The sequence below is a fragment of the Plectropomus leopardus genome, chromosome 12 (assembly GCF_008729295.1).
Source record: "Plectropomus leopardus isolate mb chromosome 12, YSFRI_Pleo_2.0, whole genome shotgun sequence".
NCBI lineage: Eukaryota > Metazoa > Chordata > Actinopteri > Perciformes > Serranidae > Plectropomus > Plectropomus leopardus.
In genome coordinates, this window is record NC_056474.1 from 31,750,956 (window position 1) to 31,762,206 (window position 11,251).

An 11,251-nucleotide genomic window follows, 5' to 3' on the forward strand; every position below is an offset into this window, starting at 1 on the left:
ATACAGGGTTACCACAGAAATTCATGGAAAAGTTATGAAATGAGAAAAACTGTTTTCTAGGCCTGGAAGTGGTTTTCAGTTAACAGAATATTTTGGAAAATTTTGGAATACATATTGTTTCGGCAATGTTTAAAATATGTTCATAAGAATCCCAAAGCCTCAAACCTACGCAAAATCAGTTCCTTGCATTTCTAATTTAAAATCTAGTGCTGAACTGTGTGGTTATTGAAACATCACTATTATCACGCGATACACATAGATCAGTCTGGCATGGCAACATCGTCATCCCTTTTTAGGCAAGAACGGCCTAACTGAAAAAAGAAATGTCTTTCCTGTGTATTTTTTGAATTTTTTTGAATTTTAAAAATAATCCTCATGTACATGGATCCACAAAAACAACCAAAAACACAGTAGTATGCATGCAAGGCCAGTAGTTGGTGGTTTAACTTTATAGTGACACACCATAGAAGAACACCACGAACCTGCGCAAAAAGACATTTTTTTACAGAGTAGTGAGAATAAACAAACAAGAAGACGATGGCGAACGCACGCACGAGAACCGACAGTGTTAATAACCTCAGTAGAGTCAGCAGCACAAACACAGTTCAGTAGTCCGCCATTGTTGTTCCTGTTGTCCTACTCGCACATGGCTATTTGTCTGAAACGTGATGGTCATGCGCAAAGTGCGGCTGTGATGTCACTGTTCTCACAGGATTTGCGCATTTTGCGCCAGTTTACATAGTGCCAAAGGAGTGCCGTTTTCAAAAAAATTACACTTTGGAGCCCGGTTTCAAGTTTGCATTTTCAGGTCCTTAAAACGCGGTTGTCATGTGAAAGAAAGGCCAATCTGCAACCAAAGTTTAGCATTTCATTCAAGAACAGTTGTAAATGACCCCTTTCGGGAAAGAAAGCTTTCACAGGACAGAAACCAGAAAATGTAGAAAAGCTGTCATGTAGCAGGTTAATAAAGGCTTTGACAGTCATATTTAAGGCGCATAAAGTGAATATTCACTGTCAGTGGGGTAATTAAAAATATTATCCAACCAGTATGCTGGGTCATTGATGCACTTGTATGGGGGAAGCTTGAGGCTTTAATTAAGGTATGCTCAGCTTCAGGCAATATTTTAAAATGAATATTAGACATCTATAAAACATTTTACAAAGAAAGAAAATCCTACAAGCTTGTCAAAATTCTAATTAAATTTCAAGTCTTCAAGTCTTTATATTCTATCTAATCTGCAAATGCCTGTAAACATGCATGTAAACTGTGTTACTTCATGTTTCAGACTAATTGGAAACCACTTGAGGCCTGGAACTGTAGCCAAAATACATGAAGAAAAATCTAAAAACGAATAGCCTACATCTGAAAATGGAAATAAAGTATGTATACTGTGAGCTCAAATTTGGAAAACATGGTGGTATGGTTCTTTAAGTTTGTTCAAGTTGTCAGCAGTTTAAAGTTGCCTGTTGTTGTTTTTTTATTATCATGTTTTTAAGTGTCTTACTCTTTTAATTTACAATGTGGCTCATGAATCAGTTTGTATATTGGAGCATGAGTCACAGCTTAAATACAAACTGTTAAGTCTTATTGGTTTGCCTTGTTGCCACCTCACTCTGTGTGTGTGTGTGTGTGTGTGTTCTCATCAGTGTGTATGGTGTTTTGCTGCATTGAGCAGTTTAGAGAGAATATTTCCAGTTTTTTTGACCACAAGTCTTTATACTTTTCTTTTTGTCTTTTACTTCATGTAAATGTTTCTTTACAAGTTTTACAAGTCAAAGTGTGTTCACAGGATTTGGGTAGTACTAGTGAATATGAGTTGTACAAGATGTAGAACGCCTTTCAAAAAAAAAAAGGTACCACAAAAAAAAAAGTTAGGGTTATTTTGTATAGATTCAACTCCTTTCTCGCAAATTCTTTCAACTAAAAAAATTAGGGCAGCCTAGATACTAACTTAACTAAGTTAAAACAAATCCTTTATTTTTACAGTGCTTGACAGAGGTATTTTGACAGGCTAAATGGTCAGCCAATGGCAGGCTTCTATCTACATCCTGAGAGTCAGACAGTCAGGTATATATGAGTTAGTTAATTAGTTGTTTAATTGCCCTTTGAAACCTGGTTTGGTATCAGTTTTATTGTGCTGCATTCAGACACCTTTCACAAGATTAAATCTTTTAATTTAAATTGGTAAGTAAATTGTTTGATTTCTTTTAAAAATGTGAAAAAAAAGGCATGGGCTACTTGGCAAATCAATATATCTGCAAACTGCCAGAAATTATCAAAAGTTAAAAAGACAATGATCTGAAAATGTGCTTTTTAAAAAAAGAGACATGTCCCAAAAACTATATTTCTAATAATTAAAAAATTATATTTCAAAACATGTTTAGATTTTTTTTGCATCTTTAATGTTTATTTGCTCTTCTTTTTTTGGCTTTTTCAGTTAATTTTCCTGTAGGTTTTTTGCTTTTTTGGGGGGGTCATTTCTTGTCTTCAAATTGCACATTGTCTTCTTTTTATGATTTGAAAGAAATCCAATGAATTTGCTCAGGGTTCAAAGGGTTAATTTAGGTGTGATATATGTGCTGCAGATTAAACAGAGCGATTATGAACAGCTCCAGTTCAACACACCGCAGATCTTTCTTTTCTGTTATTGGCCATTTCACCAGCAGAGCTCCGGTTTATCTGCCAACACTGGGTTTGTGATGAATATTTTCAAAGTTAATGCAATAATGTACACTCATTGAACAAAGCATTGTAATAATTCTATCAAACCAGGCAAGATTTCACTCGATCTGTTTGCCAGACAGCTGCTAAAATAATACAAGAATCATCTTGGCCTGTGAGGAAGTCTGACTGAAAGTTTAAAGTAAATTTCTTTTCCTCTCTGTAGCTCACTGTGTGTAGATGCAGCCTTGTGTTACCTGTGAGGGATGCCAGAGCGTTTTATATAAGCTTATTTGCAGTGTTCCCCAAATCCAGTGTAGCCTTTGTTTACTGTTTGTTTAGTTATCACCATCAATCAACTAACACAGATATTCTGATGAACAGTATATGGTGTGTTTCTGATATACGCTGAATATAAAGCTACCTCAGTTTGTTACATGGACAGAATATAATATCCTCCACATTCATTGACAGTACATGTTCTCACTCACACTCAGCTTCTGTCTTTGTGAGGAACTCACACAGAGAAACCAGTTTCCCAAAATGAAACGGAAAATTCCATTAACCCTTTGAAACCTGGATGGACATCAGATTTCTTGTGCTTCTTTCAGATGCCATTAACAACAATTAACCTTTTTTTAAAAATGGGAACAAATTAGTTTGATGTCTTTCAAAAAAAGAAAATGGTGGAAAAAGAAAATCAGCAACTTGAAATCAAATGTGTCGCAGATTCCCAAAATATAGTAAAAAGTGGCCTGGAAATATTATCAAATAACAAGGGAAAATAATTTTATAAACTACATTAATAATTATAATATATATAATATATTATATATAATTTAAAATATGGTTACAAAAAAAAATCTATAATTTATTTATATCAATTATTTTATTTTATTTTATTATTATCATTTAATTGTATCACTTTTTTTAGGCCATTACGTTTTTCTCTTACCTTTTTTGGTTACATGAATTTCATTCATTTTCTTTCTTTCTTTCATTCATAGTCATTTTCTTGTTACATTTTAGTAATTTCTTGCTAATTTTTGGGTCATTTCTTTGTTCAGTTGCAATTTGAAATCAACTTGCTCAGGTTTCAAAGGGTTAACAAATCATATTCAATGCACTCCAAAGCATAACGCTGACACAATGATATTGGAATTGGATGTGAAATGGACTGTTTATTTTCATATTTGCAGACAACGTGCCAAACTGAAATGGCAAACAGTTTTTTGTTTGTTTGTTTTTTACTTGAATTTAAATTAATGTGCTGCTTTTCCAGATGACCATAAAAAGGTCATTTCCATCTTGTGAAATTATCTTAAATAATTCATTCAGTTTTGTTTTGAGAATAACTCTTAAACCTGTGTTTTAATCTGTCATACATCATGCATCTGGCTCTTGGATTCAATGTTTTGTCAGTAAAGGAAAGTGTACAGAAAATGAGGAATTTGCTCTAACTGGAGAATTGTTCAAACAAAAAATGAGGTGCTGTCATAAACAGGGTTAATTATTCTCCATTAATTTTCCACAGGTGCTCAAGTTGTCTTGCATCGAACTGGTGTATCATGAATAGGACGTGACAGACTCCCTCCTTCCCTCTGCTCATAACTCTTAAACGCTGCTTTTTATGTTTTGTTTGCCTTAAGAAATATATATTTCTATATCTGTCTTTTTTCCATCACCTAGGACATTGTTTGAGGCTGTTCTGAAAGCACACTTTGGTTTTCTGGTTAGCCCTTGCTGTGTGTGTGTGTGTGTGTGTGTGTGTGTGTGTGTGTGTGTGTGTGTGTATGTGTGGGGGTCTGAATTTGTGTTCTTTTTACACTATTGAAGAATAACGTGTCAACAGCAGTTACTGTGCTTATACTAGGACTGAGACATTGTCCAACAGAGAGGCTGCACACGCTGAACATGTGTCAGATGGAAAGCTTTGTGTCCAGCTGGAGGAAACATGGCCGACTGCTGATTGGCTTTGGTTGTAAATCAAGGCAGCAGTTGTCATGGCGCTGTAGCTGTCAAGGAGTAAATAGGCAGTGAGGGGAATAACAACACAAAAAAACTTCTTACTGCAGTCCCTTTGTTTCTCAGTCACTGTCAGGGAAACTTTTCAGTCCTCCCTCTCTGCCTCCATTTGTTTCTGTTGTACTTTGTTATCCTGCATTGGTATAAAAAAGCTGTCCGTCAATAAGACCGTCACAGTCATGGTTATTCACAAATTCCTCAACATCTCAATTCATTGTCTTTGGTACTGAAATTCAGATATTATCTGGAGTAACATTAGCAAAATGACAAACACCAGGGACATGATGCAAACATCAGGGATATAATAGTATATAACAGTTACACATAGATCCATATCCAACCAATAATTATCATAATATGTCCTAACTTGTGCCGGGATTCATTTTTTCAATGGCTACTGATGTAAAAGAAAGGAGAGAATTTATTTAAAAAAAAAAAAAAAAAAACACTTCTAGATTTTTCTCATATGTGCAGGGCAGATGTTACATCCAATGCGACTGGATGTGGTTTAGCGGTGGGAAGCAGGTGAGGGATCATGTCTTAATTGCGGCATCTCTACTCATCATTTGGATTGCCCGCACTAAAGAGGTTGAGATCCAGGTTCATGAACAACCCAACAGCCCAAGAAAATGTTAGCATTATATGTTTCTGCAAACTATGGGTACATTTTTATGTTATTATGTAGCAGATCCATTGAAAGTTTACATAAAGGTCATGAACATCTGGTTCTGGGGAGCATGATCCCCACTGGAAATGCAATTATGTCTCACTTGGGGGAAAAAAGAGTTTTTGTGGCACTATGCCTGTTAGAAAAACACTAAGAAACACCCATGTTTGGTCCCTAAAAAGCTGCTGGAAAAACATCAGTGACTCATTGTGGTTGTTGATCTGCAGTGTCTGCAGCTTGGTAACATGCCAGCCACCATCCCCTCCCCCTCTTGATGGCAAATTCAAAGTCAGCTAATACACTATGTCACTTTAGAATGATTTGGTACATGCGATAAGTCTGGAAGTTAGTGAGAGCATCCTGATGACGTGAGCTCAACATTATGATTCTCTCTCTGTATCAGTCTGGACTCTGCCACCCCAAACACTTTCTGTTTGTATGTGACGTGTACCTCATCGACAACAATCCCAATAAGGTCTGCGATACACTGGAGTTGCCAGTATAATGTTGTCATGATTTCTCATTCTGGACGGCTGAACACCAGCTGGCAGCATCCTTGTCGTCTGTCTAAAGCCCTGTGATCTATATGGCTGTGATCCCCAGCTTTTGCAGCCTCTCTTATCTGCTCCATTAGCCAATCAGAGGCCAGACAACAATGAACATTGGATTTGTACTGGGGAACATGCAGTGCATCCTCTTGTTCTTGTTTAATTGTTGTCATTGACTCTGTTACTGAGGTAACCCTTTGAAATTGGCTTGATTTCTCACAAAAAAAAAAACCCCGCTAAAAACAGACAATGAGTAACCTAACGAGAAATTACCTAAAATGTGTAAAAAAAAAAAAAAAAAAGTGTGAAAAAAAATTACAAGTAAAATTAAATTAGAATTTAATTAAAATTAGAAACAAAGACAGAAAAGAACAAGAACAGGAAATGACCAAAAAATGTGATTAAAAAAACAACAACATTTAAATAATAATAAAAAATCTTATTAAAAATAATAAAAGATTTTATTTTCTTAGATTTTCCCCTATTTATTTAATGATTTTCTAATGATTTTCTGTCTCTCTTTTAAAGCAGAGTTTCAGCAAATGGATTTGTTTACATTAAAAAAAAACTTTTGTGAAAAAGTGATCTGCAGTTTGGCATGCAATGTCACACAAATTGCAGATCACTTTTTCACAAAAGTTTTTTTTTAAAGAAAACAAATCCATTTGCTTGCATTTCAAGGCGGGCGGCAGCAGGTCCAGAACATGGCTGTATTAATAGTCTGGATACAGCCATTGAGGCAGGGCCCTGTTCAGCATGAGCTACTCGTTGGTGCATGATGCAAAAAAAGCTCTTTTTGCAGGTATAGAATACCCAGATCTACCGGCCCATGAGGCTTGTGCACTAAAGACTTTCGTCAGCCGAGTATGCCTGAGCAGGTAACTTCTGCTGGTGGAGCAACCGACCTCCACTTAAAAGCTTCACTAGCTTGAATGGTGGTCTAAAAATGTTATCTTGCAACTCGTTTAGACTTTTCAAATGTTATCGAACTGGATGGCTTAAATCTAAATGCGCTCACAAAAAGTTATTTACTGATTTACAAACGTCTCTTTCCCAATGTAAGTCAATGGGAAAAAGCCTTTCTGGGCCTGTGGGCATCATATGACCGAACCCTGTAATTCCACTTTGGGCCACTATGTAAAATTTGCATCAGAGCCTGGCTCACTTCATGAGGACTTGGTCCAAACTGATACAGAGAGCAAAAGATAAAGTTAAGCTTACATCATCTAGGTCACCTGGTCTTCCAGGCTAAATGAAAGTTGTAAATATAACATAGGCTATTAGTGGTTTGCAGAAACCTAACATGCCAACATTTTCTTGTGGTGACTGGGCCGAATGTGAACCAAGACCAGACCAAGACCACCAGAAAGCAATATGGGCTAGCATCCCATCTCCAGCCAACAGTCAATATCAGTTTATTGACCACAATCTTTTCCCTAACCATAGCTAAATAGTTTGAGTTGCCTAAACTTAACCAAAGATTCGGCAGATCAGAAAACCAGCATATCAATAATTTTGTGTCATTCTGAAAGGCTTCGAACCACACCTAGACATTTAGACATTTAGGTATGAGGAATAGTTATCAGGGGGCAGGTTTCCATTAACCCTCAAATTACACAAATTGAAATTGCAAATATAAAATACACCTAATGGCACCATGTCAATAAAAAAATTGAAAAAAAACCCTCAAATTTATTGTAAAAAGGTTTTTACACTCAAGTGAGGTGGTATTCAAAATAGCCATATTTCTCAAAACTGCAATGGAAACACTTTTTTGTCTTTCCTAGGTCACATGATGCTATGGCTATGTGCTTGTCAGTAGGAACTGGCTACCTGGCCTTAGATTGGAAATAATGATGGCTAGTGTGGTGGCTTCAATAGAAATATAGCTGCTAATATTTTGACCATGCTTGTTGAAGGGTTATCACCAGAGAAGTCACACAACATCACTCAGTGGAAATGCAGTCATCTCACATTTTGTTTTATCGACATTTTGAAAATATCGCCTAAGTTTTGCAAAAATCTGAAATGGAAACCCGCCCATAGACGTGCACATTAATAGTTAGCAACGAGCACTCTTCTAACAGCAGTAAAATCTTGCGTTTCTCTGCCCTGTAGCTCTCTTAGACATTAACAGTGAACTGCGTTACTTGTGAGCGTCTCTGTTCACCAGCTATACTGGATCAGAGCTCTGCTGTGTGGAATTAGCAGCCAAATACAACAGAGAGGCTGACTTTTTAACTCTCAGCTCACAGCTGTGTAACCAGAGAAAGTGACAGTCGTGGAGCAGCAACAGCTCCAGTTGAGATAATCCAGCTTTAGTACAAGCACAGGAACCAGCAGGTGAATAATGATAGGATCCAGTCACACTTGTATAATCATTCTGTACAGATGTCTGTTTAGAGAGATGGTTGAAAATGGAGTACCACAGATAGTGAAGCGATCAACTTAAAAGCTTATCTGTAAATAAATGTATGCAAAGTGTACATGTTAAAAAAAGAACATTCCTCTCTTTTTGAGTTCTGACTGTGAAGGGTGTCTTTAGAGGTTTGATGCCACCATGATGGCTATAACTATGACGATATACTACTGAGAAAAAAAAACGCTAAATGTGGTGTATGTGGTGTATTTAAAAAAAAAACAGATACAAATGTTTAAGACAAAAAAAAATTGGTCTTTTCAGTAAGTTGCATTGTGTGATGAAAGTCTGAAGTGCTAAAAATCCTTTCAATAGGGAAAAAGTTACATTTTATTGTAAAAAAAAATAAATCAAGAGTGATAAACATGATCAGAATTACATTTTTGTATATATGGGATTTTTGTAAATTTTTATTTGAATCTAATGCAACACAAACTACCAAAATTCATTTAATAAAGTACACTGTGGTAATTTTTCTTGCCTTGAGTTTCTTCATTTGTTCTTGCATTTACACTATCACTAAAGCAAGAGTATTCTGTCATTATTATTATTATTATTATATTTTATTTCATTTATTGTAATCTGGGTGGTTTAGAACAATGGCACAGCAGATCAGTATTAGAGTTAAATTTGCATTCAGATGCTAGAAATGATTTTGTTCTTTTCGAATTGACAATAATAGTGCCATAGAGACACCTCCAGTGAACATGGGACCAAATATTTGCAAATTTAGTAAATCTGTTTAAATTTAGAAATGAGTAAAGTACAAAAAAGACAACACTTGAACATTGCTTAACAAAGGAAAAAAAATCTTTAAAAAACAAAAAAATATTTTAAAATAAAATAAATACAACAATTATTTGGTAAAATAGCTGTAAATATGTTATTATGATCATTATAAACATACCTTTATATAACTTACCTAGCCCTTTTTCTGTTTTTCCTACATTTTCTCCTAGCGTTTAAAAACCTATTTTCTAAATTTGCTAATTCCCTTCAATTTGTTGAATATCTTTTGCCAATTGCTCATTTTTGAGTCTAAAGGTTTAAACTCTTGTGACAGGCATCTGAATCCAGAACAAGAAAAGTGATGTTACTTCAGGTTTTAAAGGGTTAAAGACCAGAGGAACATCACCTTTCTTAAGATATGGAATTGTGATAATTATTAATATAGTTGTCTAAACATCTTTCCCCTTCTTTCAAAAAGTCAAAATCTCCCTAATCTCACAATTTGTGGGAAATTTCCTGTTGCCTTTTTGCCATGTTTTTTAAAGAAATCAAACAGATGTGTTTGGTGTTCAAAGGTTTACAAATATGAGAAAGGCATCTGAATGCAGCACAAAAACTTGATGTTAATCCAGGTTTTAGGTTAATAAAGATTATAAAAAGAAAGCTGTCATTTTGGAATAACCTGCAAAGGGCTACATCACATATGCAAAGAAAAAATGATCTAGAACACAAAAAAATTATTTAGAAAAATCTGATCATAGTGATCAAAAATAAGATACTGATTAAAAGACACAAGCTCTATCACATTTCAACAGATATAAATAGTGCGCCAATATTTGTATATGCTTTGAAAAACACGATTTGTGATGATGGCTGGTGAGATGGTGGCGGTGGATGTATGATGTGGATGAGAAAACTTTGAATTTAAGGACCATATGTTAGCAGAAGTGTTCTCCTGCAGGTCACCTCACAACTCCCCTTCAGCTCGCCTGACATGAGTGAGAGATGCAAAGCAACAACAATGACAATTAAAGCTGCAAGCAGCGATGAAAGGGCCCTCACACCCCTACGTATGCTGGGGTACTGGTGAACTCCAGCTAAAGCCGTCATTTATTTCTGGGAAAGTCGGATAATGCATGCAGAGAGTTTGGACCCCGGAGTGAGATATTTCACGATGTAGTACTTCCAGTACCTCCAGTGCCCACTAGATGGCATTGGAGAGCACATAAATCCCACGTCATCTTGGTGTACATCATTTGTAAACCAAACCATGAAAATTTCATGTAAATTAATTAATTAAATAATATTAAAGCAAAAACTTATTTGGAATGTTGAGTTCTGACCTTATCCAGGGCAGGTAGGTTTTACAGGATGCTTCCCAGAGAAGAGTCTGAAGTGTAACTTAAAACACAGCTGAAATGTCTGAAAGTTTAGCTTAGTTGGTTAGAGGGCTTGTCTGCAGACTATGAAATCATTAGTTCAAACCTCACTCAGGACAGGTGAATTTTACAAGCAGCTGTCCAAACCACAGAGTGTCAGTTGGATTAGCTCTAAGAGTATTTTGGGTTGTGAGATTGAACTTTATCCAGGACAGGCAAATTTCAAAGACTGCTGTCCAAATGAAATTGTTGTCCAAATGTGAAAGGTAAAAGGAACGTCCAAAATGATATAAATAACTGAGGGGAGAAGATGGCCAGTTGGAGTCTCCTAGGTTGGCAGTTTGAGCCTCACAAGCGAATTGGTTGTGCAACAGTACAAAATCCACGGCTGAAATTTAGCAGATAATGCCAGAATTGGCAAAAACTATACATATACAAGACAAGAACACAAGGAGACATTTGTGTCACAAACAAACAAAATACCATACACTTGAATATTAAAACATGTCAGTACTCTTTAATGGACAAAGTATGTTATTACATCATCTATGTATCTAATCCATGTGTCTAAATTACCTCAGATTTTACTTTGACATTTCTTTACTGATATTTCAACATTCAGTTGAATTTGAACTTCTACCTGCAGTCTCATGCTTTATGAGTAGGTGTTTTAACAGACCGAGCCAATGCGTCTGACACTTCACTTGTGTTTTAGAACATTTCTAGGATTTCATGACATTTCTGGGATTTTAGGATGTTTCTAGGATTTCAGAACATTTCTCTGATTTTAGGATGTTTCTAGGATTTCAGGACACTCTTAGA